Below are 23,078 nucleotides of genomic sequence, written 5' to 3'. Positions count from 1 at the left end.
CAACAAAGGCCTCCAGAAATATAGATTATCACTCATTACGGCAGCAAGCCAGTCAGTCGGGGACAAAATGAAATATGAATGAATGCTGAAAACATGCCCAAATTTACACTTGTTAATGCTGACCTCACTCTCCAATCCTACACTCTGCTGGGTGTCCTAGTCTTGCAAAGGAACAGGAATTGGGGGCTCCGCTGGCTAAAGGATGGAGCTCTCCTAAATAAACGCATGTCTTCTCTGGCACAGACCCCTGAGAGGAACTGGAAAAATTACCAGCCACAGCCTGACACAAAAAGATGTGTGGATTACTGCAAAGTCAAACTGAATTTTAAAGATATCTGATTGAACCATGTCACTGGGTTTCCAGAGCTAGTGCTTCATACAGAAGAATGGATAAACTTCACCAGTGGTTCTCAGACTTGAGTGGGCATCTGAACACCCTGCAACTGTCACTCCTAGACCAGAGCATGGTGGAGCCCAGACCTGGAATTTCTAACAGTCCCCAGGGATGCTGATGTTGGTCCTGAGACCTCACTTCAAGAAACCCTGACTTAGACATATGTCAGAAAATACAGACTCTCAGCAAACCCACCCAAACAGTGGACTGAGCTGGGCAAGTGAGCCCTGGGTAGACATCTGCTGCATGGCTGTAGTGATAGCTACAGACATGGTCCCAGAAAGGTTATGTAGAGTGCCACTGGAAAGCACTTGAGAATACCATCACAAAAACAAACTAAAGAGCGTTCTTCTATTGCCAAACTCACAGAACCATCTAAAGAAGAAACACAATAAATAAAATTCTCTTACTCTATCCAGGCAAGACAATTGGTAATTAACAGTCTGATTACTTGTAGGATAATGTCTGCAAAGTACTTAAGTGGTAAAAGTCTAGCATTTCATGATCTCAATATATAACTGATTCAGGCAAGGACTATCCTTGGATGCTGAACCATTGATTGAGTGGTAGTTAGAAAGCAGAATGCTCAAGAGTCTTAAAGGGACAAAGGAAAAGATATACCTGACACCAAGGAATTCTAGGGCCTTCGCCAGGTAATTAAGCTTTGAGGGCCAAGAGCAGGACAACAGACACTGTACCTCTTGACATGAGGTGAGCAGAGTAGGCCACCTCACACCTATGTGATCCTGAATGTAATGATAAGAAAAGACTCAAATCCAAGCTAGCATGTCCTATGAGGCAATTGCCCTCAGCTCTTCGAAACCTCAAAGCAAGGGAATAAGTAAATCTGTCCCTATTTTCAGATGACATGATTGTCAACATAGGTAATCCCAGGCAATCTATAAAACTCCTAGAACTAGTAAGTGAGTTGACAGAGATCATAGGCTACAACATAAACATACATAAGTTGATAGTACTTCTAAGTACTGTTCTTCTCTAGTGGCTCAGCCAGTAAAGCGTCTGCCTGCAATGTGGGAGATCCAGGTTTTATCCTTGGGTTGGGAAGATCTCCTGCAGAAGGAAATGGCAACCCACTCCAGTACTCTTGCCTGGAAAATCCCATGGATGGAGGAGCCTGGTAGGCTACAGTCCATGGGGTCACAAAGAGTTGGACATGACTGAGTGACTTCACTTTCACGTACTAGCAATGATCACAGGGAGGCCAGAATGAAAAATACAGTACCATTTACAATCACTCAAAGAAAAGTAACTACTTGGGTGTAAATCTAACAAAACTTATATAGGACTTACATGCTAAAATCTACACAAAGCTAAGTGAACAAAATCAAAGATCTAAACAACTGGAGAGACATGCCATGTTCATGGATTAAAGACACAAATCAGCAGAGAAGACCTTCAACCAGTGAAGAAACAGTAGTCAACCCACAGCGCAGAGCAGCACTCAGCAATGAAGCAGAATGAACTACCGATAGAGCAACAACCTGGATGGATCTCCAGAGAATAATGCTGACTGGAAGAAGCCAATTCCAAAAATCTACAAACTGTATGATCCCATTTATGTGACATTCTTTAAATGTCAAAACTACAGACCTGAAGATTAGTGACTGTTGGGATGAAGTTTTGGTGCAGATGGATGGGAAGTAGGGTTGGCTATAAAGGGCATATAAGGATCCTTGTAGGGATGGAATGTTCTGTACTCTATCAATGACAACATCCTGGTTGTGACATAGTCCTGCAGCTTTTCAAGATGTTTTCCTAGGAGGAAACTGGGTCAAGATACATAGGATCTCTCTGTATTATTTCATACAACTGCCTGAAAATTACCTCAAAATTTTAAAAAAAGTTAATTAAAAAAATGTCTTCAGGGGGAAAAAGCCATGAAAAAAAATAATAATAATATTAAATAGAGAAAGCTGGTGGCCTGCTCCCACTTTCAGGGCACAGATAGAGAAAATCACACCGTGTGACACATAAGCCATGATGAGATTCAGAACAGATTAAGGACAGCAGGAAAGTACATTGGGGGGCCAATGGGGAAATCTAAGTAAGAACCGGACATTAGCTGATGTCAACAAATCAAAATTAAATTGCTTAGAGTGATCATGGTCTTCAGGTTGAGGGATAAAGGAAAGTGTCCTTGTTTTCAAGAAACACAGGCTAAAGTATTTATGGGTGAAGTTCATGATACACACATAAGTTATGTAAATAAAGAGAGATATCACTAAAATAGAGAGAGATACAGGCAATGTGACAAAATGGCAAAAAAAAAAAAAAAACCTGCAGTAAATCAAGGTGAAGGGTATGCAACTGTCCAATGTGACCATTTTCAAAAAAGAGGTTGGATGAAAAGCAGTCTTTTAAGTTCAACAACCATCCACTGGGTTTGTCTGTACGTCTTTAACAGTCTGTCTCCTTTTCCTTTCACCCTTAAGCACAGATTCAGATGATGCTAAGTTTCCAGGGTCCCGAATGATGGCAAAAAAGCCTCTCACACAAGAGCCAAAGGGCCCCTTGGCCCCAAGAGAGACAGCCTCGGACAGATGTGGCCTCAATCTCAAAATGACAGTGAGAATTCAGAATCAGGTGGTCAGAAGTAACTAGAGATGGACACAATGAGAGCTATGATGGAGGGATCCCCAGCTCTGAACTCGTGGTCCTCAACACCACCCAATCCTATGGGCCTCAGGACCTCCACAGCCCCATGGGCCTCAGGGTCCCCCAATCCCATGGTCCCCAGGACCTCCACAGCCCCATGGTCCTCAGGATCCCTCAATCCCATGGGCCTCAGGACCTCCACCAGCCCCATGGTCCTCAGGGTCCCCCAATCCCATGGGTCTCAGGACCTCCACCAGCCCCATGGTCCTCAGGGTCCCCCAATCCCATGGGCCTCAGGACCTCCACCAGCCCCATGGTCCTCAGGATCCCCCAATCCCATGGTCCCCAGGACCTCCACAGCCCCATGGGCCTCAGGATCCCTCAATCCCATGGGCCTCAGGACCTCCACCAGCCCCATGGTCCTCAGGATCCCCCAATCCCATGGTCCCCAGGACCTCCACCAGCCCTGTGGTCCTCAGGGTCCCCCAATCCCATGGTCCCCAGGACCTCCACAGCCCCATGGTCCTCAGGGCCCCCCAATCCCATGGTCCCCAGGACCTCCACCAGCCCCATGGTCCTCAGGGTCCCCCAATCCCATGGTCCCCAGGACCTCCACAGCCCCATGGTCCTCAGGGCCCCCCAATCCCATGGGCCTCAGGACCTCCACCATCCCCATGGTCCTCAGGATCCCCCAATCCCATGGGCCTCAGGACCTCCACCAGCCCAATCCCATGGTCCTAAGGACCCCCATCACCACGCTGTTCTGCTGCATCCAAGCTGATGTCTCAGCCATCAAGCCACAGCAAGCCCAGCTGAGTTTGCGAGGGTTAACCATATCCCAGGACACAGCCGGCACTCAGTAAACGCTAGCTGCCTGAGAGCAATAAGTGAGGGAGTGAATGAACAAACAAAGGAAGAAACAATGGAGTCACCCTCTGACAGAGCCTCACGCAGAGTCAATAATTAATGTCAGCCCACCCACCATCGCCACCCTCAGGTACGTACCTTTATTCCCAGCAGCCAGCTTGAGATCTATGAACTGCTGGCACACCACATCTCATTTATCAGGCTGGGAAGAGAACAGCGTCATGGAGATGGAAGCTGGTGATGTCTGTGGTGGGAGGAGGGTAGCAGGGGATGTCAGGGGGTCATGTACCATGGGGCCATGAATTTAGCCAGGGCCAAGGCCCTGAAGCAGCCACCAGCCATTTGGGGCAGGACAGATGCATCAACTGATGAAGAGACCCAGCTTGTCGCTGGCAAACAAAGCCACACTCTTGCTCTCAACTCTTCCATCATCATCTGAACGTGAGTTATGTGCCTCCAGGCACCAAGGGTACCATACAGCACATCCAAACTTCTCTCTAAAATCTAGCCATTTTTTAAAAAAGACACTCAGTCCCACAGAAAGAATTCGTGAACATGATCTGAGCAGTCTGGGCAGAAAGCAGATAAGTGGGAGAGGCGACTCTTTTCTCAGCAGGAGTCTGATGGATGCTCAACATTTTTATAAGAACAAAACTCTCATTTAAATATCAGACAAGAGATTACACATTGCTAGTGGGTCTGTATAGTGACTGGAATCCATTCTGAGAGAAAGACAAAGGAAATAATTCTTGCCATTTTACAGTGTGGACTTCAAGGAACCCCACAACACACTCTCTCCAAAATGAATATTCTTTTGTGCTACCGAAATAGTGAAGTAACAATTTTGTATTCCCAGCTCTTGTCAGGGAGCCCTCATGGATTCCTAGCAGGCACTGACCATCAACTTTCTATAATATGACAACTTAAAACATGGCTACTTTCCAAGAAAATAACAGTGGGCTAGATTCTCAAGCCTGTAAAATAAGTGTCAACTGCCCTCCTCTGAAAGTTCATGGAATACACTGCAAAGCAAAACTCCCAGAAAGAAAAAAATGGTGGCCCTGAAAAAAAAAAAAAATTTAATGAAACCCTGGGAAAATATGCACGCACCTCCCTCTCTTCTTGTAAAGAACAGCTTCTCAAATGTTTCCACTTAGCTGTGGAATTGTCCCTCCTCTAGTGAAGGCTTACAGTAGGGAGGCTCCAGAGGCAAAGACCTTGACCAAGGTCACACAGCCGTCCCTCAGCTCCTTCCAAAGCCCTTATCACAAGAAGATAGAGGAAGCCTTGGTTCCTGTCCTTGGAAGAGCTCAGATTTTAGTGAGGAGAGATACAAACAACATATACACGACCCAACCCCAGAGTGTATCAGAAGACCAAGGACGTGCTAATTGGGCATCAGAAGGGCAATGTGAGCCTGTGATTGTCAGGCTCCCTCCCAGAGGACATGCACTTGGGTGGGAAGAGCTCGGGGGCCCCATAGACCCACCTCCTTCCCAGGAGCTCTATCTCAGGGAGGCGGGCTGGCATGGCGGAAAAGCCTTCTGGATTCAGCTCCCAGAAAGACTGAACAATAAAGTAAAAAGAAAAGTAATGACAAGACACCTAGTATGTACATGCATGCTAAGCTGCTTCAGCCATGTCTGACTCTTTGCGACCCTACGTACTGTAGCCCACCAGGCTCCTCTGTCCATGGGATTCTCCAGGCAAGAATACTGGAGTGGGTTGCCATGCCCTCCTCCAGAGAATCTTCCCAACCCAGGGATCAAAGCTATATCTCTTACATCTCCTACACTGGCAGGAGGGTTCTTTACCACCAGCGCCACCAGGAAATCCAGTGTGTACACGACATTACATTTACCCCAACAACCCAGGGAGGTCCTTTATACCAACCCCCCCGAGTTCAGCAGCACTTCAGAGGAGCAAGGTGTCTGTCCCAGGGTCACACAGAGAGGCAGGACCCAGGCCACAGTGTTCACTGCAGAGCCCACTCCCTTTTTACCCTGGCCCCAGAGTAAATAGGCTAGACCGTGCCATTTCCAGCAGCATCAGAAGACACAGAGAAGCTGACATCCTAAAAGTGCACGGGCCTGACCACAGACAGAACGCATCAGAAACAACCAGTGAGGCCAAATGGAAGGAAGGAGGGAAACGCAGGGGTCGAGGGAGAGCAGACAAGATCACTGTTGGCCAAAAGTCTTCGTCAGCTCCAGCCCGTTAATCCAACTTATCTTGGCAGTGAAACCTGAGAGCTGAGCCTGTCTGGACCCCACTAGAACATTATTAGTTGCAGAGCTGAGTTCAGCCCTGACAGGTTCTAGCTGGACACTGGCCAAGATTCCTGGTCACAAAGCCTCCCAGAGCCAAGGTCAGTGTGACAGCAGCTCCAATGCACGTAATCCCATCAGCACACGGCAGATCACAGGGCACAGTGCAGGCCCTGACCCTGGTGCCTTTGTGAAGACCTCACTGGGCAAGGGCCGCACTCACGTCCACCCACTGCTGCCCGCAGGGCCCAGAAGCAGGGGAGAAAACCTGGCCCTTCGGGGCACAACAAGCAGTCTAGGTAGAGGGGCTGTGTCCCAGCCAGGCCTGCACATACCTCCCTGTGGGCTACACACAAAATCAGCGACCGGCGGATCCCCAGCAGGCCAGAGCTCAGAGGCTGCTTCTTCCACCTTCTGAAAGCAGCAGCTCTAACAAGAATCCAGCCCAGCAGCTGGGAGCTCATGCAAGCATGGCCATCACTCTGCAAGGCTGTAAGGGTCATCACTGTGATAACTGTGAAGTCACGGCAGAAATATGGGAAATGCTTAGGATAAGATATAGGTTTGAGAAAACCATCAGCATAAAAAGTCTATACATACACACCACACGTCTAACACTGTGGGCTAAGTCGCTTCAGTTGTGTCCAACTCTTGTGACCCCATGAACTGTAGCCTGCCACGCTCCTCTGTCCACAGGATTCTTCAGGCAAGAATACTGGAGGGGGTTGCCCATATCCTCTTCCAGGGGATCTTCCCCACCCAGGGATCAAACCATTGTCTCTTCTGTCTCCTGCATTAGCAGGTGGGTTCTTTACCACTAGCGCCACTTGGGAAGCCCAAACCTTGAACTCTTACAAAAACCAAGCAGGGAAGAGGAAGATGATCACGTATTTGTAAGTGTGAGAATGGGGGAACTTTTACAAATGTTTAAACATCATTTAAGTCATGATAGTTTTTCTAACAAGAAACATGTTCCATAAAAGTGCATTATGCTCTTACAGATGACCTATAGTTTGGACTTTTTGCATTTAAATGGGGGCAGGGAGGAGCAAAGAGCAAAAGAAGTCACTGTCTTGTTGCCTGTCACCCATCTCACCCAAAGTCTTCATCAGCCTGGCCAGCCCTCAGCCCAAAGACTTTCCTATTTGTTATACTAAGAACCACCTTCCTCAGGGGCCTGTGCACAGCTGCCCCGCCCCTCCACAAGCCAGCAGGGCAGCTCAGGAGCCACGCAGGTGGGCGCCCTGGGGTCGGGTAGGCTCAGCCCCACACCCCTAAAAGCTGGGTGCACACTCGCTTCTCCTGCAGATCAAGGCCCACAGTCCCCCTATGTGACCTTCACTCCTGCCCCCCAATCACGTTGGCACGCCCCTCATCCTGGGCCACAGGATCTGCAGGGCTAAAATATCTTCAGGCTCCACAGTTCTCTGACCACTTAGCCCAGTAAGCTGTCCCTCCTCTGTGGTTGCACCCATGCACATTTCCTGTGTGCAGACTGAGCTCCCTGCCCAAGCCCCCATGGCCCCAAGGTGGCCAGCACTCATGAGACCTGCCACCCCCATTAGCGTGGAAGGCTAAGACTTTGACACAAGGTTCCTAGTTTCTGGAGCTGAATGCTGGTGTCCTCTTATTCCTCTGCCTTCCTCAATCCCTTCCCTCTTCTGGAAACACATAAGGCAGTTCCTGCCCAAGGCCTCTGCCCTCACTGACCCTCCAACCGATGGATCCTTCCCCAAGCACCCAGGATTCACTGACTCTGATATATCCTTCAGCCCATGATCTCCCTCCAAAGAAGCCCCACCAGAACACCCTGTAGAAAGCCCAGCACCCAGGGCCTGAACCCGGCCTGAGCCAGGAAGCCTCCGTAATATGGGACAATATAAGGATGAACCACCTCCTTTGAAGCCCAACCAACTCTGCAAATGCCCACACTGGAAACGATGCCAGCAATCCTGGTCCAACATGTTCCAGCACTGGGGGTAGGGCCTGCTAGTTGGCATTCCTGACTTGAGATGGTGAATACATTCTTAAAGGGTAAAAATTAACCAGCGTCCACCAGCATCCGGCCCTGCAGGCTCCATGTACTGATCAGGAGAGTTGCCTCCCAAAGGCATAGCCACCTTCATCGCCATCTCACCAAGGCTAAGCCAGAGCAGGGCCCAGGTCTGTGTTGTTCCTGAGGAAACCTGGAGTAAATGTACTCATACATCATAGGTTCTGGCATGCGGGTCCCAGACTGAACCATTTATCCAAATTAAAACCATTCTCCAGAAACAAAATCAGACCCTTTTAATTGAAAAATAAAACCAAGCAACCCTAAAGCCTCCTTTTTTTTTTTCCTTAATGAAAGACATTCTTCCTGCTTTCTCATTCCATTAATCACTGAGTTTATACAATCTGTCAAAATAGCTTGGTAAAAAGTCTTCTCTTCCTTTTCCTGCAGGCCTGGTTTTTCCCAGCAGGCGCCAACCCGGCCAGGAGTTCAGGCACGCCGGGTGAGCACCAAGAAGATTCAGCCAGCACGCTGTTTCTCAACTGCAATTTGACCTTATATTTCAAGGGACTTCCAAAAGCTTGTGTTCACTTCTAGGTATATACCCCAGAGAAGTGAGAGCAGGGACCCAAACACATACCTACACACCCATGTTCAGGGAAGAGTTACTCGAAATAGCCAAAAGGTGAAAGTAACGCAAAGTGTCTACCCAAGGGAAACTGGATAAGGTGGTCTTTACGTACAATGAAATATCATTCCAAAAAAAAAAAAAGAAATATCATTCCAGAAGGAAATCCCGGTACATCCTACAACATGGATGAAACCTAAGGACATTAAGTAAAGTGAAATAAGCCAGTCACAAAACACCAATATTGTATGATTCCACTTCCATAAGGCACCTAGGGCAGTAAAATTCATAGAAATGGAAAGCTGATGGGTTGTGGGAGAAGGAAAGAGGAGTTAGTGCTTACTGGGGATGGAGCTGGTTTTGCAAAATGAGAACAGCTCTGCATATGATGATTTCACAATATGAAAGTACCAGTGCCACTAATGGACACTTGAAAATGGTTATGTTATGTGCATTTTACCACGATCAAAAATAGTTTATGTTCTTTGACCTTAGAAGTCCTTCCAAGAACATGACTGGCCAGGATCTTGCCCAATCTCCATGCAAGAATGCACACAAGGATGCAAGTGACCAGAGGACAAATAAATGGTCATCACGTACATACTGGGTTCTGTACTGTATGAATGAATTCATTTGTGTGAATGCAGAGTTAGTCACAAGTGGGGAAGTGCTTACACTGCCGCACTGATGCTAACACGTATGATCTCAAGTTGGTAAACTTGAAAAACAGAACACACACAGCATACAAGAGGGTGAAAACACTTCTCCATGGGTGGTACTATTAGGCTACTTTTCCTGCATTTTTAACACTTCTCTGTTTTTTCCAAGTCTACAAAAAATATATTACACAAAAACTATTTTGTAGAAAAAGAGTCAAAAATTAATTTAGGAAACCAAGGCACATCCATTACCTGGGAACCCCCTCCCACCCCTGAGCAACATGGATGACAAATGTCCCCTCCCCTCCTAGGGCAGGACAAGAGAAAACATGCACCTAGCCAGCTGAGAGCCAGTCCTGCCTCACTCAGCCACCAGTGGACACAAGCAGAGGTGTGTCCCCTGTCCTCCACCCCCAGCCACTTCAGATCTTTCCAGAGAAGACAAACTGGAAACACACCTGGCCAAGATCTAAAGGAGACTCCCACATCCCCCACCACCTCCTCCAGTTATAACAAAGGATTGCCCCCGACAGGGATCAGATAGGGACTCCAAGAATGCAGAAGTGATGTTTCAGCAGGAGCCCTGGGGTGGGGGCGGGGGGGTGGTGGGGAGTGACAATTCGGCAGAATGAGAGTAAGCGATGGCCCAAGAGCCAGCAAGCAGGAGGGACGCCCTGGGCCACACAGGAGACCCAGCAGTCAAATAAAACAGCACCCAGGAGGAGCGCTGGTGTGAGCCCCTCGGAGCGCAGTGACGTCCCCAGGCTGCAGGTGGGGAATCGAGAGGGCAGCCTCGGGACAAAGGGTGCCTTTTACCCCAGATCTGTGGCTGCCAGAGCCCGGCTCTCTCCTCCCAGCACGCTGCCTTCACCGTACCTTTGATGTGCGTCCAAAATCACCAGTGGTGAGGGGTGAGCACTCAGGAAACCTCTGAGAAAGGTGATGGATTACGAGCGGAGGAGAGTCAATGGAGCCCTTTTGTTCCCGCAGCCAGCGCCGCAGCCCCGTCGTCGGGGAGGAACGTGTACAGAACGCAGACGCCCCAGCTAATGGCCCAGCCTGGCCCTGGGGCGACATGCATGGCCAGATGAAGGCTGCTCCCCCACGCCCCGGGAGGCTCCACGACGAGTGAGATGCAACGCAGAGCAGCTGTGGGCCAGAGTCAGGAGGGAAGCGGATTCCCAAATCCTCCGGGGTGAAAAGCCCGGCTCCTGGGTTTCCGGGCCGCAGCCGCCTCTCCCTGGAAGAAGAGCGGAGCAGGCAAAGCCTTTGCCTCTGCCCCTCTCCAGAGCCTTAGCCGTCTTCCACCGGGGCGCCTATCTCATGAGTGTGTCTTTAAACCTTTGGGGTTTGTTGTTTATTACCAGTTTGGAAAAGCTACACTCAAGAGGTACCAGGTCACACTGTGATGCTGCCACCCACTGGGACACTGGAAAAAGAGATGCGACCCTTCCCACCTGAGCTGAGACTCAGCCCACGGGTGCAAGCTGGTCGGGAGTGGCACCAACTGTCTGGAATGAGAATTCCCACAGATGTGCCCTCAGTCTCAGAACAGAGCCAGGCCTGTACAAGGTGTACTAAGTGCGATCAACTCCCCCAAGGAGAAGAGGACGAGGAAGGCAGGCAGTTGGCCACATGCCACAGTCACAGCCCAGGGAGGAAGGAAGAGGGACGAAGGCTGTGTCCGAGGAAGCAGCTGTGGCTGGAACCCAGGCCAGCTGTGGACACTGGGCACCCGGGAGCTCCGGAGCTTCCGCCAGGCACTTGAGGCAGATTGAGAACCAGAGATCCCTGGGATCCACTTTGGGACCCTGCCCAACACCACACCAACCCCTCCTTACACATGCTCAGGCCCCTGTGACCAAAGGAACACTCACCTTCTGTGGGTGAGGGCCAGGCACAGGCTCTGTCCCCAGACAGACCTGAGTTCCAACCAGCCCCATGACACAGGCAGGTGACTTAAACTCGCTGAGTCGCAGTGTACATTCCAGAAAAAAAAGATAAAAATATTTTCCTGCAACGTTGGGTGAGGATCTATCTGATCGTGGAAAGTAAACACCCCCAGGTGCATGGGTGACCACACCATCAGAAGAAGGCATTAATCTTGCAAGGTTACTAGGCTGGGATCGGGGGAGGGGGGCGGCAGAACAGGAGGAGCAAAGCCTTCTCTCCCAGAGTTGGTGTCTCTGGGGAGCTCCCCCTTGGCACAATCAGGAAGTGCTCCACAAGAGGGAATTTTCGTTAAACATAAATTTTTCAGTAATTTAGCCCATTTGGGACCAAACATTAATACCAGAGCATTGCTTTCCTTTTTTAAAAAGTAACATAACTCTTTAAATGTCTAGGGGTCATTCTGATGACTATCTTCCCCTCATTGACACCGTAGGGCATTCTGACGTAGGGCATCCTGACGGCTCCCAACAGTGGCCCCAGGCGGTGGTCATCCTCACTGGCTCCTCCCTCCTACCTGGCAGAGGAGCCCCCAGCGAGGGTCTGGGGCAGCAGGTGGGAGACATTCGGCCTCCCTGCAAGAGGGACAGGCGCACAGTGGGGACCCCGAGTGTACACGGAGCAGGACAGAGAGGTGTCCCCGCAGGAGCGCCCAGTTCATGGATCTGCCGAGACACCTGGCTGACATACGCCAAAATGAAGGTGGGGGGGGGGTGGTGGGGGCGGGTGCTCACCAAACACATTCCTGAAATTCAGAGTGCAATAGGAAGCTCCAGAAACCTGGAGGTTCTAGTTTGCTGCTTTTATGGGAAAAGGACAGACATGAAGGAGACAAGTGTTCCCACGCTGCGTCCACTTATAACTACAGAGTGGCAAATCTGCCTGGTCTAAGGACTCAACATACTAGAAGATCCAAAACATCTTCTGAGCCTAAGAGAAGATAACTCACATTCAGCAGCACTTTGATCGATTTTTAACATCTAGGTGTTTTAAAAAGCAGTGAGGCAGCACGGAGAATACATCCCCGCAGTCGGACAGTCAGGGTTTGAATATTAGCTCCACATGGACATCCCTGGGAAGATCCGGTCACATCACACTGTCTCACACCTGCCTCTGCTTAGCCATGAGGGTTAACAGAAGTAACTCTTTCCATAGCTAGAGCAGTGCTCAGAACCTGGACAATAATGAAGACATGAAGATTCTAAAAACATTTGCTAACAGCCAGGAACAGGTAGTTATTCTGAGTTGACAAAATGCCTATTGAACAAACCGACTGGCCAGACCTCTTGTTATGAATCAATAGAGACAACTGCAAAGGATTCCAGGGGAACAGGGCCAGCCCTAGGTCACTGATGATCCCCCTAACTTACCGGGTCTCACAGGAAAGAGCCTAGGTTCAGGGTCTGCATACCTTCGGAACCCCACTGCTCTCCAGCTTCCGCTGCCAGCAGACCCTTCAAACCCAGCCTCAAAACAGTCCTTTCTAAGACAAAGCAGAACCAGGTAAGGAAGCCTCTCTACTCGGGGAGCTATGGGTGTACTGGGTGGCTGGGATACAAAGTAACTTTCTACCAGCTTGAGGCTGTTTCTCTAGCAGGAACACCCTGTACCTGGCCTCCATAAGAGTCTGAGGTGTGAGTGGAGGGGTCAGGGCAGGGTGTGGTTGGGAGACAAAAGGTTGTCCTCTAGCATGGTGGTGGTTTATGCCAGGCAATGGCACCCCACTCCAGTACTCTTGCCTGGAAAATCCCATGGACAGAGGAGCCTGGTAGGCTGCGGCTTATGGGGTCGCTAAGAGTCGGACTTGACTGAGCGACTTCACTTTCACTTTTCACTTTCACGCATTGGAGAAGGAAATGGCAACCCACTCCAGTGTTCTTGCCTGGAGACTCCCAGGGACGGGGGAGCCTGGTGGGCTGCCGTCTATGGGGTCACACAGAGTCGGACACGACTGACGTGACTTAGCAGCAGCAGCAGCAGACCCTAGAGAAGGAGTACTGCAGGCACAGAGAGCCAGAGGACTGGGTCTGATCTGGTCCCTAAACATTCTGCCCTTTAACAAACATACTCATCTGTAAAATAGGCCTTGGGCCTTGAGTACAAGCTGCCATTGCCACATGGTAGGTCAGAAATCTTTCCCCTCTCAGTCTTTCCCCTCTCTGTTCTTGCCTTGTGCCTTCTTCCCAGGCCATTTTTAATCCCATCAGTAATACCTCCTGCAGCCCAGGAACAGACTTTGACCTGGTGACATTTAGCTCCCAGGGTCACCTTTGCAAAAAAAATAGCTCCATTTAAAACCAAGAGGTGCCAAAGCTACATTTTTTTAAAAATCCAAGTCAATTTGCATCCAGGGGAGCTCCCGGAGGCTACTCCTTTTTCTATCATCTCCAGGGTTTGTAAAGAAATAATTCATCTGCTGCGGCTGCTGATAACTGTGACACCTCGGCTGAGAAATTTGCTGTCAGGACATGCATCCACTTGACAGACAAGCAGCAGCAACTTCAGGGCCCTGGAATTTCACTGTCCTGGACAAACCATGGGCTTCACCCCCACATTGATTGAGCAACAACTTGGGCAAGATATTTAGCCTTTCTTTGCCTCACAGTTTGCACATCTGTAAGATGGAGCAATTATCCCAGCTCCCTCCAAAGGTTGTTATTTGAGCAAATGCAATGCATATATGCAAAGCATTTAGCACAGCAAATATGTAGGATTTACTACGACCATGCTGTTACTTTGCCTCTGGGGTCACTATTACTTTGTAAAATTAAGAAGATTACTATTACTTTGTCTTTGAGGTCAGGAGTCTGGCCTTCTGCCAGTTCCCACAGTCTGCTCCCAGTGCACAGAGTTCCCCCCATTCCCTGCAGACTGGCCAAGCCCCCTCTCTCCTCCAGCTGCAGCCACTCCCTCGCCCCTCCAGGCCTCTGCACAGAAATGCCTTTCTTAATACTTGGTGATTGATTTGCAAATATAACCTCCCAGGCCCTAAAGAGGGGAAGAATCACAAGGACAGAAACATCTCTTTCAAAAGGCAATGAACTAAAGCACTTCAAAAAAATAGTATCCACTGACCACATATACCAAAATGCCAAGATGGTTAGTTCTGAAGGTCTAAGTGACATCGATGCAATGATAATTTTCAATCAAATTTTCAGTATATTTAGAGTCCTCCATGATCATGGGTTCACGTTACAGAGAGAGACAATTGGGGGGAGGGGGAACTGCCAGCAGATCAAAGCGTGTGAAGGACAGGGACACCCTAGGGGTCTGGGGGTGCTTCTAAGTGGGCAGTGACCTCCTTCAACAGTGGTCTCCGCAGGCCCCACATCCCATAGGCTTTTATTTTTTTTAACCAGCGCTGTCTCAAGAATTGGAGTGGAGCTCTTCAGCCCCTTCCCGCCACACAGATTTTCAAATCAGTTCAAGCAAACGACCCCGGCTCATTTATCAGACCCCGACGGCGCCCACCGAGTCCCAGACCCTCCCTCTTCCTGCCTGTCAGCTACAGCGCCGGCGTGCCAGCAGGCACGTGCCACAGGTGGCCTCGGCCATGCACGCCCCCGGCCTGGTTCCCGCTCCTTCAGAAGTGAGGAAGGAAGCACCAAGGGACCCCCCGCTTCCAGCCCAACACAGGGAAAGGGAAAGAGAGACGCACCGGAAAGCCTGCTTGCAACGAGCGGGAGAAGGGTCCTGAGCCTTCCTATTGCAGCTCCAAGCTCGGCTCTCCGCTGCGGAGTGTCGGGACGCGTCCTAGAGAGCGAAGTTCACCCGGGCGCCGCCGCAACTGTGCCGCTCTGGCCCGCGGACCCCCGATCGAGCTGGCCTGCTCCCCGGCTGCATCCGCCCGCCCCAGCGCTGTCCCCGCGCCCCAGTCCCCAAACCGCGTCCGGGACCCTGGCCGAGCCCTCCCGCGCCCTCGCCGCGTTCACCCGCCTCCGTCCCTTAAGTCCTGCTCCCTGGTACCCCGGATCCCGGCCGAGTTCTCGGTCCCCGCTCGCCCCAGCTCAGGTCCCCATGCGCGCGGAACTCCGTTCGCTCGCGCGCCCCAAGCCCCTGGAGCGGACGCTGGCGCCAGCTCGAAACAAAGAGGTTGGCGGTGCGCCCCCCGCTCCAGTACCTGGACGAGCGGCGGCGCGGTCGGTCCCGCGGGGCGATGGCCGCAGCAGGCAGGGCTCCGAACAGCGCGAGCAGTGCGCGGGCGGGCCCGTCCTCCTGGCTCGCGGCCGCGCCCGCCGCAGGGCCCCCTCGAGGCGGCACGGGCAATCGCCGCCGCCGCGCCCTGGCCGGCCGGTCACCTGGCCTCCTCGCCCTAACAATGCGGCGCGTTCCTGGCGCGCCCCGGGCCCCGTGCGCCTCTGGGACCTCCCTAAGTTGGCCAGGTGGAACCGGGAATTATTAGACCCGTTGAGCAGCCCAGATTCAAAGTGTTCAGGGGGCTGGTGGGTCCCGGATGGGCAAACGATTTCCTGATTCCTGCACAACTAGTTCATTTTCTTCGTTCATTCATTCATTCGGCACTGTAAGTATTGTGCGTAAGAAAGCAAAATCTCGCTGCCTGCCTGTAACTCACAGAAGTAAGCTACCGGGAGTAATGCAGACATAAAGCAAAAAGGCAGAGGCAGAGGAAACCCAAGATGCTTTGGAAGCCCTGGAAAGTCCGACCAGTGGAGAGAAGGAGTGGGGAAAGATTTTAGAAATCACCTCTTCTTAAAATAAGGAGAAGAAAATGGCAACCCACTCCAGTATTCTTGCCTAGAGAATCCCGTGGACAGAGGAGCCTGGTGAGCTGCTATCCATAGGATGGCACAGAGTCGGACACAACTGAAGCGACTTAGCATGCATACATGCATTAGAGAAGGAAATGGCAACCCACTCCAGTATTCTTGCCTGGAGAATCCCAGGGACAGAGGAGGCTGGTGGGCTGCCGTCTATGGGGTCGCACAGAGTCGACCTAGCAGCAGCAGCAGCTTCTTAAAATGAAAGGGGAGAAATGATCAGGCCAGGAGTGGACAAGAAGAAGGGTGCAGACAGAGGATCCAGAGCAGGAAACACAGATAGATGCCAACACCCCCAAGACAGAGACGGCCCCTCATCACTCCCTCGGCCTTAGCTTCCCTATTGGTGAAATGTGGGGAGTGGACTTCATGCTCTTGAAGACCCCTTGTAAGACATATGCCCATGTGCAGAATTAGAAGTGCTATTCCCCCTGTACAAAAGAATAGTTTCATCAGCACTTTATCTTGTGAACACACAAAGCACCTGACACAAAGAAGACTTTCTGGGAAGGTACTCCACTCTACATCCTGCAGAAGCTACTTAAGATTGTATCTGTCACTCCGACCAAATGTTCTTGGACTCCCACCTGAAAAAGTGGGCGTATCTCAGAGTGCAATTACCAGGAACTGTCTGTGAATCAGGAATGAAGCACCTTAATCTACCCCGGCCTTTTGGGTTCAGCTCTGCCCATCCTGCCCATGCACAGAGCAGAAAAACACAGCTTGTCAGGACCAGTGGAGAGACTCAGCAAGAAAATCATCCATGAATGGACTTCTTTCAAAGTCGCCAGCTGGGACTTCCCTGGTGGCCCAGTGATTAGGAATCCGCCTGCCAGGGCCTCTCTCCCATAGAGCTGTAAAAGTGAAGCTGTTAGTAGTTCGGTCGTGACTCTTTGAGATCCTGTGGACTGTAGCCTGCCAGGCTCCTCTGCTCATAGAATTCTCCAGACAAGAATACTGGAGTGGGTAGGCAGTAGTCTCTCTTCTCCAGGAGACCTTCCCCACCCAGGGATCGAACCCAGGTCTCCTGTGTTGCAGGCGGATTCTTTATCATCTGGGCCACCAGGGAAGCATAGAGCTGCAGGAGGTCCCTTTTCTCCTCAGCCAGGACTGGAGGACAAAATCAGCCCTTGAGGGTCCTTGTTGTTGGGGCCACCATGAGCTGGGAAGCTGTGCTTTCCTACCCCAGACATTTGTAGAAAAGAAAAAAAAAGAAGAATCTGCCTGCCAAGCACAGGCTCGACCCTTAGTCCAAAAAGATCCCACACACCATGGCTCAACTAAGCCTGTACACCACAAGTACTGAGCCCGCACTCTAGAGCCCGAAAGCTACTGAAGCCCGTGCACTTGGAACCCATGCTTCACAACAAGAGAAGTCACCGCAATGAGATGCCTGCACAGTGCTACTAGAGAATAGCCACCACTCATCACAACTAGAAGAAGAACCAGCACAGCCAAAAATAAATAAAGTAGCCAGTCATCAAAAATTCTGTGGCCCTGGATCCAAAGTAAGCTTGTCCAGGGAGGAGACACAGCAGACCTCTTGTTTTATCCCTGAGGACCAAGGCCAGGTCTGCTCAAATTCTACTCCCATCATTCACCATCTCTTCAGAAGGATTTGACCAATTCCTCAAGAGATAAGAATGCCTTCCTCAGTGATCAATGCAAAGAAATAGAGGAAAACAACAGAATGGGAAAGACTAGAGATCTCTTCAAGAAAATTAGAGATACCAAGGGAACATTTCATGCAAAGATGGGCACAATAAAGGACAGAAATGGTATGGACCTAACAGAAGCAGAAGATATTAAGAAGAGGTGGCAAGAATACACAGAAGAACTATACAAAAAAGATCTTCATGACTCAGATAATCACGATAGTGTGATCACTCACCTAGAGCCAGACATCCTGGAATGAGAACTCAAGTGGGCCTTAGGAAGCATCACTGTGAACAAAGCTAGTGGAGGTGATGGAATTACAGTTGAGCTATTTCAAATCCTGAAAGTGCTGCACTCAATATGCCAGCAAATTTGGAAAACTCAGCAGTGGCCACAGGACTGTAGAAGATCGGTCTTCTTTCCATTCCCAAAGAAACACAGTGCCAAAGAGTGCTCAAACTACCACACAATTGCACTCATCTCACACGCTAGCAAAGTAATGCTCAAAATTCTCCAAGGCAGGCTTCAACAGTACGTGAACTATGAACTTCCAGATGTTCAAGCTGGATTTAGAAAAGGCAGAGGAACCAGAGATCAAATTGCCAACATCTGTTGGATTATCGAGAAAGCAAGAGTTCCAGAAAAACATCTACTTCTGCTTTATTGATTATGCCAAAGCCTTTGACTGTGTGGATCACAACAAACTGTGGAAAATTCTTCAAGAGATGGGAATACCAGACCACCTGACCAGCCTCCTGAGAAATCTGTATGCAGGTCAAGAAGCAACAGTTAGAACTGGACATGGAACAGACTGGTTCCAAATCGGGAAAGGAGTACGTCAAGCCTGTATATTGTCACCCTGCTTATTGAACTTATATGCATAGTACATCAAGAGAATTGCTGGCCTGGATGAAGCACAAGCTGGAATCAAGATTGCCGGGAGAAATATCAATAACCTCAGAGATGCAGATGTCACCACCCTTATGGCAGAAAGCAAAGAACTAAAGAGCCTCTTAATGAAAGTGAAAGAGGAAAGTGAAAAAGTTGGCTTAAAATTTAACATTCAGAAAACTAAGATCATGGCATCCGGTCCCATCACTTCATGGGAAATAGATGGGGCAACAATGTAAACAGTGACAGAATTTATTTTCTTGGGCTCTAAAATGACTGCAGATGGTGACTGCAGCCATGAAATAAAAAGACACTTGCTCCTTCGAAGAAAAGTTATGACCAACCTAGACAGCATAGTAAAAAGCAGAGACATTACTTTGCCAACAAAGGTCCGTCTAGTCAAAGCTATAATTTTTCTAGTAGTCATGTATGGATGTGAGAGTTGGACTATAAAGAAAGCTGAGTGCCAAAGAACTGATGCTTTTGAACTGTGGTGTTGGAGAAGACCCTTGAGAGTCCCTTGAACAGCAAGGATATCCAACTGGTCCATCCTAAAAGAAATCAGTCCTGAATATTCATTGGAAGGACTGATGCTGAAACTGAAGCTCCAATACTTTGGCCACCTGATGCAAAGAACTGACTCATTGGAAAAGACCCTGATGCTGGGAAGGATTGAAGTCAGGAGGAAAAGGGGACAACAGAGGTTGAGATGGTTGGATGGCATCACCGACTCAATGGACGTGAGTTTGAGTAAGCTCTGGTAGTTGGTGATGGACAGGGAAGCCTGGCGTGCTGCAGTCCATGTGGTCGCAAAGAGTCGGACACCACTGAGCAACTAAACTGAACTGAACTGCACTGCTCTGATTTCTCAAGAAGTCAAAATCACTGGACTCTCATTCCCAGCTGAGCAAGGCATTCATTCCCTGAGGCAAAAGCTTCCTGAGCCCTGAGCCCCACGCCTGGGAAACAGAGCAGGCATTTTCCCTACCCTCTAGGACACCTCAGCCCAAGAGGTAACAGGATGAAACAGGAGGTGTAGAGGGAAAGAGCCTCAGGGGAGGTGGGGAGGTCACAGCCAGCTGACCCCTAAATGGGAAAGAGGCAGGTAATATTACTATCTGTCTCCTTTTACTGATAGGCTAAACTCATGGGTAACTTGCCCGAGGTCACTCTCGGGTCAACTACAGAATATGATAAGGATCCAGGACGATCAAGCCAACAAGCTACCCTAATTTTGTTTTTCCAAATACTCTGCTCATCCATCTAGCTCAAATGTACTGAGCTGTGTCTTTGCTTAAATGTCTCTCCCAGTAGGATCCCTGGGGTGGGGGGCAGAGGGTGATGGTGGTGATGAGAGCCAACAAGTCTATCTTGCATCTTTGCATCACAAAATCTAGCACAACATCAAGGCCATACTAGCTGAATGACTACATGAATCTGGTATTGCAATATGAGGTATTGAGGTATCATGAGGTATTGCAATATCCAGTATCCACTTGTAGGAGCTGGGTTGGTAAGTTTGCCCAAGATTCCACAGCTAGGGCTTCCCTGGTGGTCTAGTGGTTAAGAAACTGTCTACCAACACAGGTGACATGGGTTCGATCCCTGGTTCTGGAAGATCCCACATGCCAAGGAGCAACTAAGCCTGTGCACAGCAATGAAGACCCAGCACAGCCAAAAATAAATATATAAAGGCTTAGAAAAAAAAAAATTCCACGTCTAAGAAGCTGGGATTCACCTGTGTTTCTGGGACCATGGTGACTTAGACATCCATTCATGCAGTCCGTCCTCACACCTACTGTGTCTTTGGAAGGTAGAAGACACCCTGGACCTGGTGTCCTCTTGTATTCTCTGCTAACCCATGCATCTGGTTCCTTGATTCACCGAAGTACAGACTCCACACCTGGCCCAGAGGCTCCTAAGGGGTGGCCCATGCCCCAGGAGGCTGTCCTGAGTCTAGGGACTCTGAATTTCACAGACTGACCTTTTGAATTCCCAAGAATTTAAACAAAAACAAGGCATGTAGCAATTATCTAAAAGGGAGTGCACATTTTTTCCCATCCTTACCCATCCAAAAATATCTCAAATCTGAAAACAAAAGTCTCAAACCAATTTAGAGGAGGGAAAAGCAGGCATATGCCAAGAGTGGCAGTTCCCTTCCCAGCACTCCACGGCTGGCCAAGAAGCACTGATACCTCTGTCCCCTCAACCCCTCTGCAGCTTCACTCTGGTTCTTCTAAGCCAGGAGTTCTGAAAGAACTTTTTAGAAACTTGTCATTGCCATAAAGATGGTCTTGGCCATGGCAAAAGTCTGATACATTCTTGTCGTTAGATCAAAGGTAACACATGAGCAATGACGTGGATTTTTTTTTTTTTTAATTCCTTTGTCCTGAAAGTTGATATTATCCAAAGAGACCCTGAAAGGGGCAGTGGGAAACATTATACAAGATATAGTTGCCTGGCTCCACAGTGCTGTGAGGAACGGGTAGAGCAGGAGTGGGAGCACGTGCCTCAAGATACCGTGTCCCTCTAGACCCCCCGGGACCATCACCCTCTCCTCCCTTTCCTTCTCCCCCTCAACACACACAATTCAATGCCTTGCCTTTTCTATACCCCAGAACCTTTTGCAAGTATATGGAACCTTGGTACTCTCTCCCTGAAAATGCACAGACACACCAGCTTCTGCAAGGTGGGCTCCAGGAACACACTGTCTGGACACAAATTAACCCTCTGTGCTGCTGGCCCCACCCGGTCCCGGGGAAGTGGGATCCTAGATGGTCACGATCAGGGATCAGGATTGGGGATCATGCCCTGGGAAGTGACAGGAGGGCAGGTGACATGGAAGCGTGGTGCCCTGACCCACCCCAGGGAGTGCTGGGAATTTCCTGGGGCCACAAGGGTCGGGCTTGGTTGTGAGCCACTCCCAAAGCAGGGGCGACCTCAGACAAGGCCAGCTTTTGAAGCTTCAGATATCCCCAAAGGAGGCTGATGGCTGAGTGTTGCTTCCCAGTGGCCAGGTCAATGAATGGTCACTGGGGAGGGATCTGAGTCACTATTGCAGGGCCAACTACACTCCCTTGGGATGCTCTTTGCCCCAGAGCTGTACCCAGCACTGGAACCACCCCAGGAAGAACTGACTGATCTCTGGGCTCTCTCTCCATATTGAGAACAGAAGGACTGCCCATCTTCTTTGTGCCCCAGGAGCAGCCTGCTGATCGAACCCTACTGGGCTCCATCCTGAGGGTACTGGGGGTGCCTTCCCTTCCCCAGTGACAAGCAGGCCTCACTGGGAAAAGCAGAGGTCCTGTGCGCTCCTTTCTATTGGTTCCCTGGAGTGGCACTTGGAGTAGCAGCCCAGGAAACCCACAGCAAAGAACATCAGGACAAATGTGATGAGAGCAGAGAGGAAAGATAGACTGTCCTAAGCAGATGTGATCAGGATGTGTGTGATATGAAAATCTGGTGCAAGTCAATGCCCCAGTCGTGGGGTTTTCTACCTCTACAGCCAAGCTCACTCTTAACAGAATCAGGATACACAGATCCATCTGCATGCTCTTCTCAAGATGTCTGGAGCAAAGAGGAGATAACAGTCCCCTCAAGGAGGAGCGAGTAGACTTGTCCTCCCCTCCTCATTGTTATCTTTGACCACCATCACCTCCGCCTCCCCAGTCTTCAACTTACACATCTGGTCGGCTGGCGACCCTTAACCAGGAAGTCATTCCCCCCAACTGAAGCAGAGACCCTGTGACCTTTGGCGCTCCCTCCTGCATTTTAGCTGGACTGACTGCTAGTTCCTTGTGTTCAGGGACTCCATCTCGCAGCTCTGCATCCCTATCAGATGTAGGGGGACATGGCTGGTTCTAAAACTGGGGTAGGAAGCCTATGAGGTGAGCTGCAGGACAGAGAACAAAATGTGAGCTCAGAGAACAAAAGGATCAAGGCCACCCATCAAAGGAACACAGCAGAGGGATCAACTCGAAATGGTTCCCAGTGACCAAACCTGAGCAATTTGAGCAAAAAAATAAATAAACACTATAGCTTTGGGCTGTAATTTAAAATGTAAAATTAAATGCCCATGATTCCATTACTGATTGAATGAATAAATGGGGAGAATAGGCAAAACTCCCTTACAGAAAAATTCCAAATAATTTTTGTAGATAGCTGCAACACATGCAATGGGTACCACCCCTAGAGTGTGGGTCGTGCTTAGCACTTCCTTCCAAAGAGTCAAGTGTGAAGGAGTAACTCTACAGTGGAGAAACTTGACTGACGTGACCTCAGCCAGGTGATCAAGGTCACCAGTGATGAGTCACGTTGAGAGTGTGTGCCCTTGACCTGATGGGGTGAGAATGGCACCCCAAGATCTTTCTCCCAATAAC

At 49.8% G+C, this 23,078-nt stretch overlaps 1 protein-coding gene and 1 non-coding gene across 2 annotated transcripts in view; one reads left to right on the top strand and one right to left on the bottom strand.

Moving 5' to 3' along the window:
* TNS3 (tensin 3) overlaps nucleotides 1–15,634 on the bottom strand; it is a 220,506-nt gene extending 204,872 nt beyond the window's left edge. The window contains exon 1 of the mRNA XM_043872501.1: nucleotides 15,495–15,634. The gene's annotated coding sequence lies outside the window, so the exon portion shown is untranslated. The remainder of the gene's footprint in view (nucleotides 1–15,494) is intronic.
* Nucleotides 15,635–17,209: 1,575 nt separating this feature from the next.
* On the top strand, nucleotides 17,210–17,347 carry LOC122674994. Its single transcript, XR_006335151.1, has one exon.
* Nucleotides 17,348–23,078: the final 5,731 nt, after the last annotated feature.

This window comes from Cervus elaphus, chromosome 18 (genome assembly GCF_910594005.1).
Source record: "Cervus elaphus chromosome 18, mCerEla1.1, whole genome shotgun sequence".
In the NCBI taxonomy this organism is placed as follows: domain Eukaryota; kingdom Metazoa; phylum Chordata; class Mammalia; order Artiodactyla; family Cervidae; genus Cervus; species Cervus elaphus.
The sequence above is the reverse complement of the archived record's forward strand: the minus strand, read 5'-3'. Positions and strand labels throughout refer to the sequence as shown.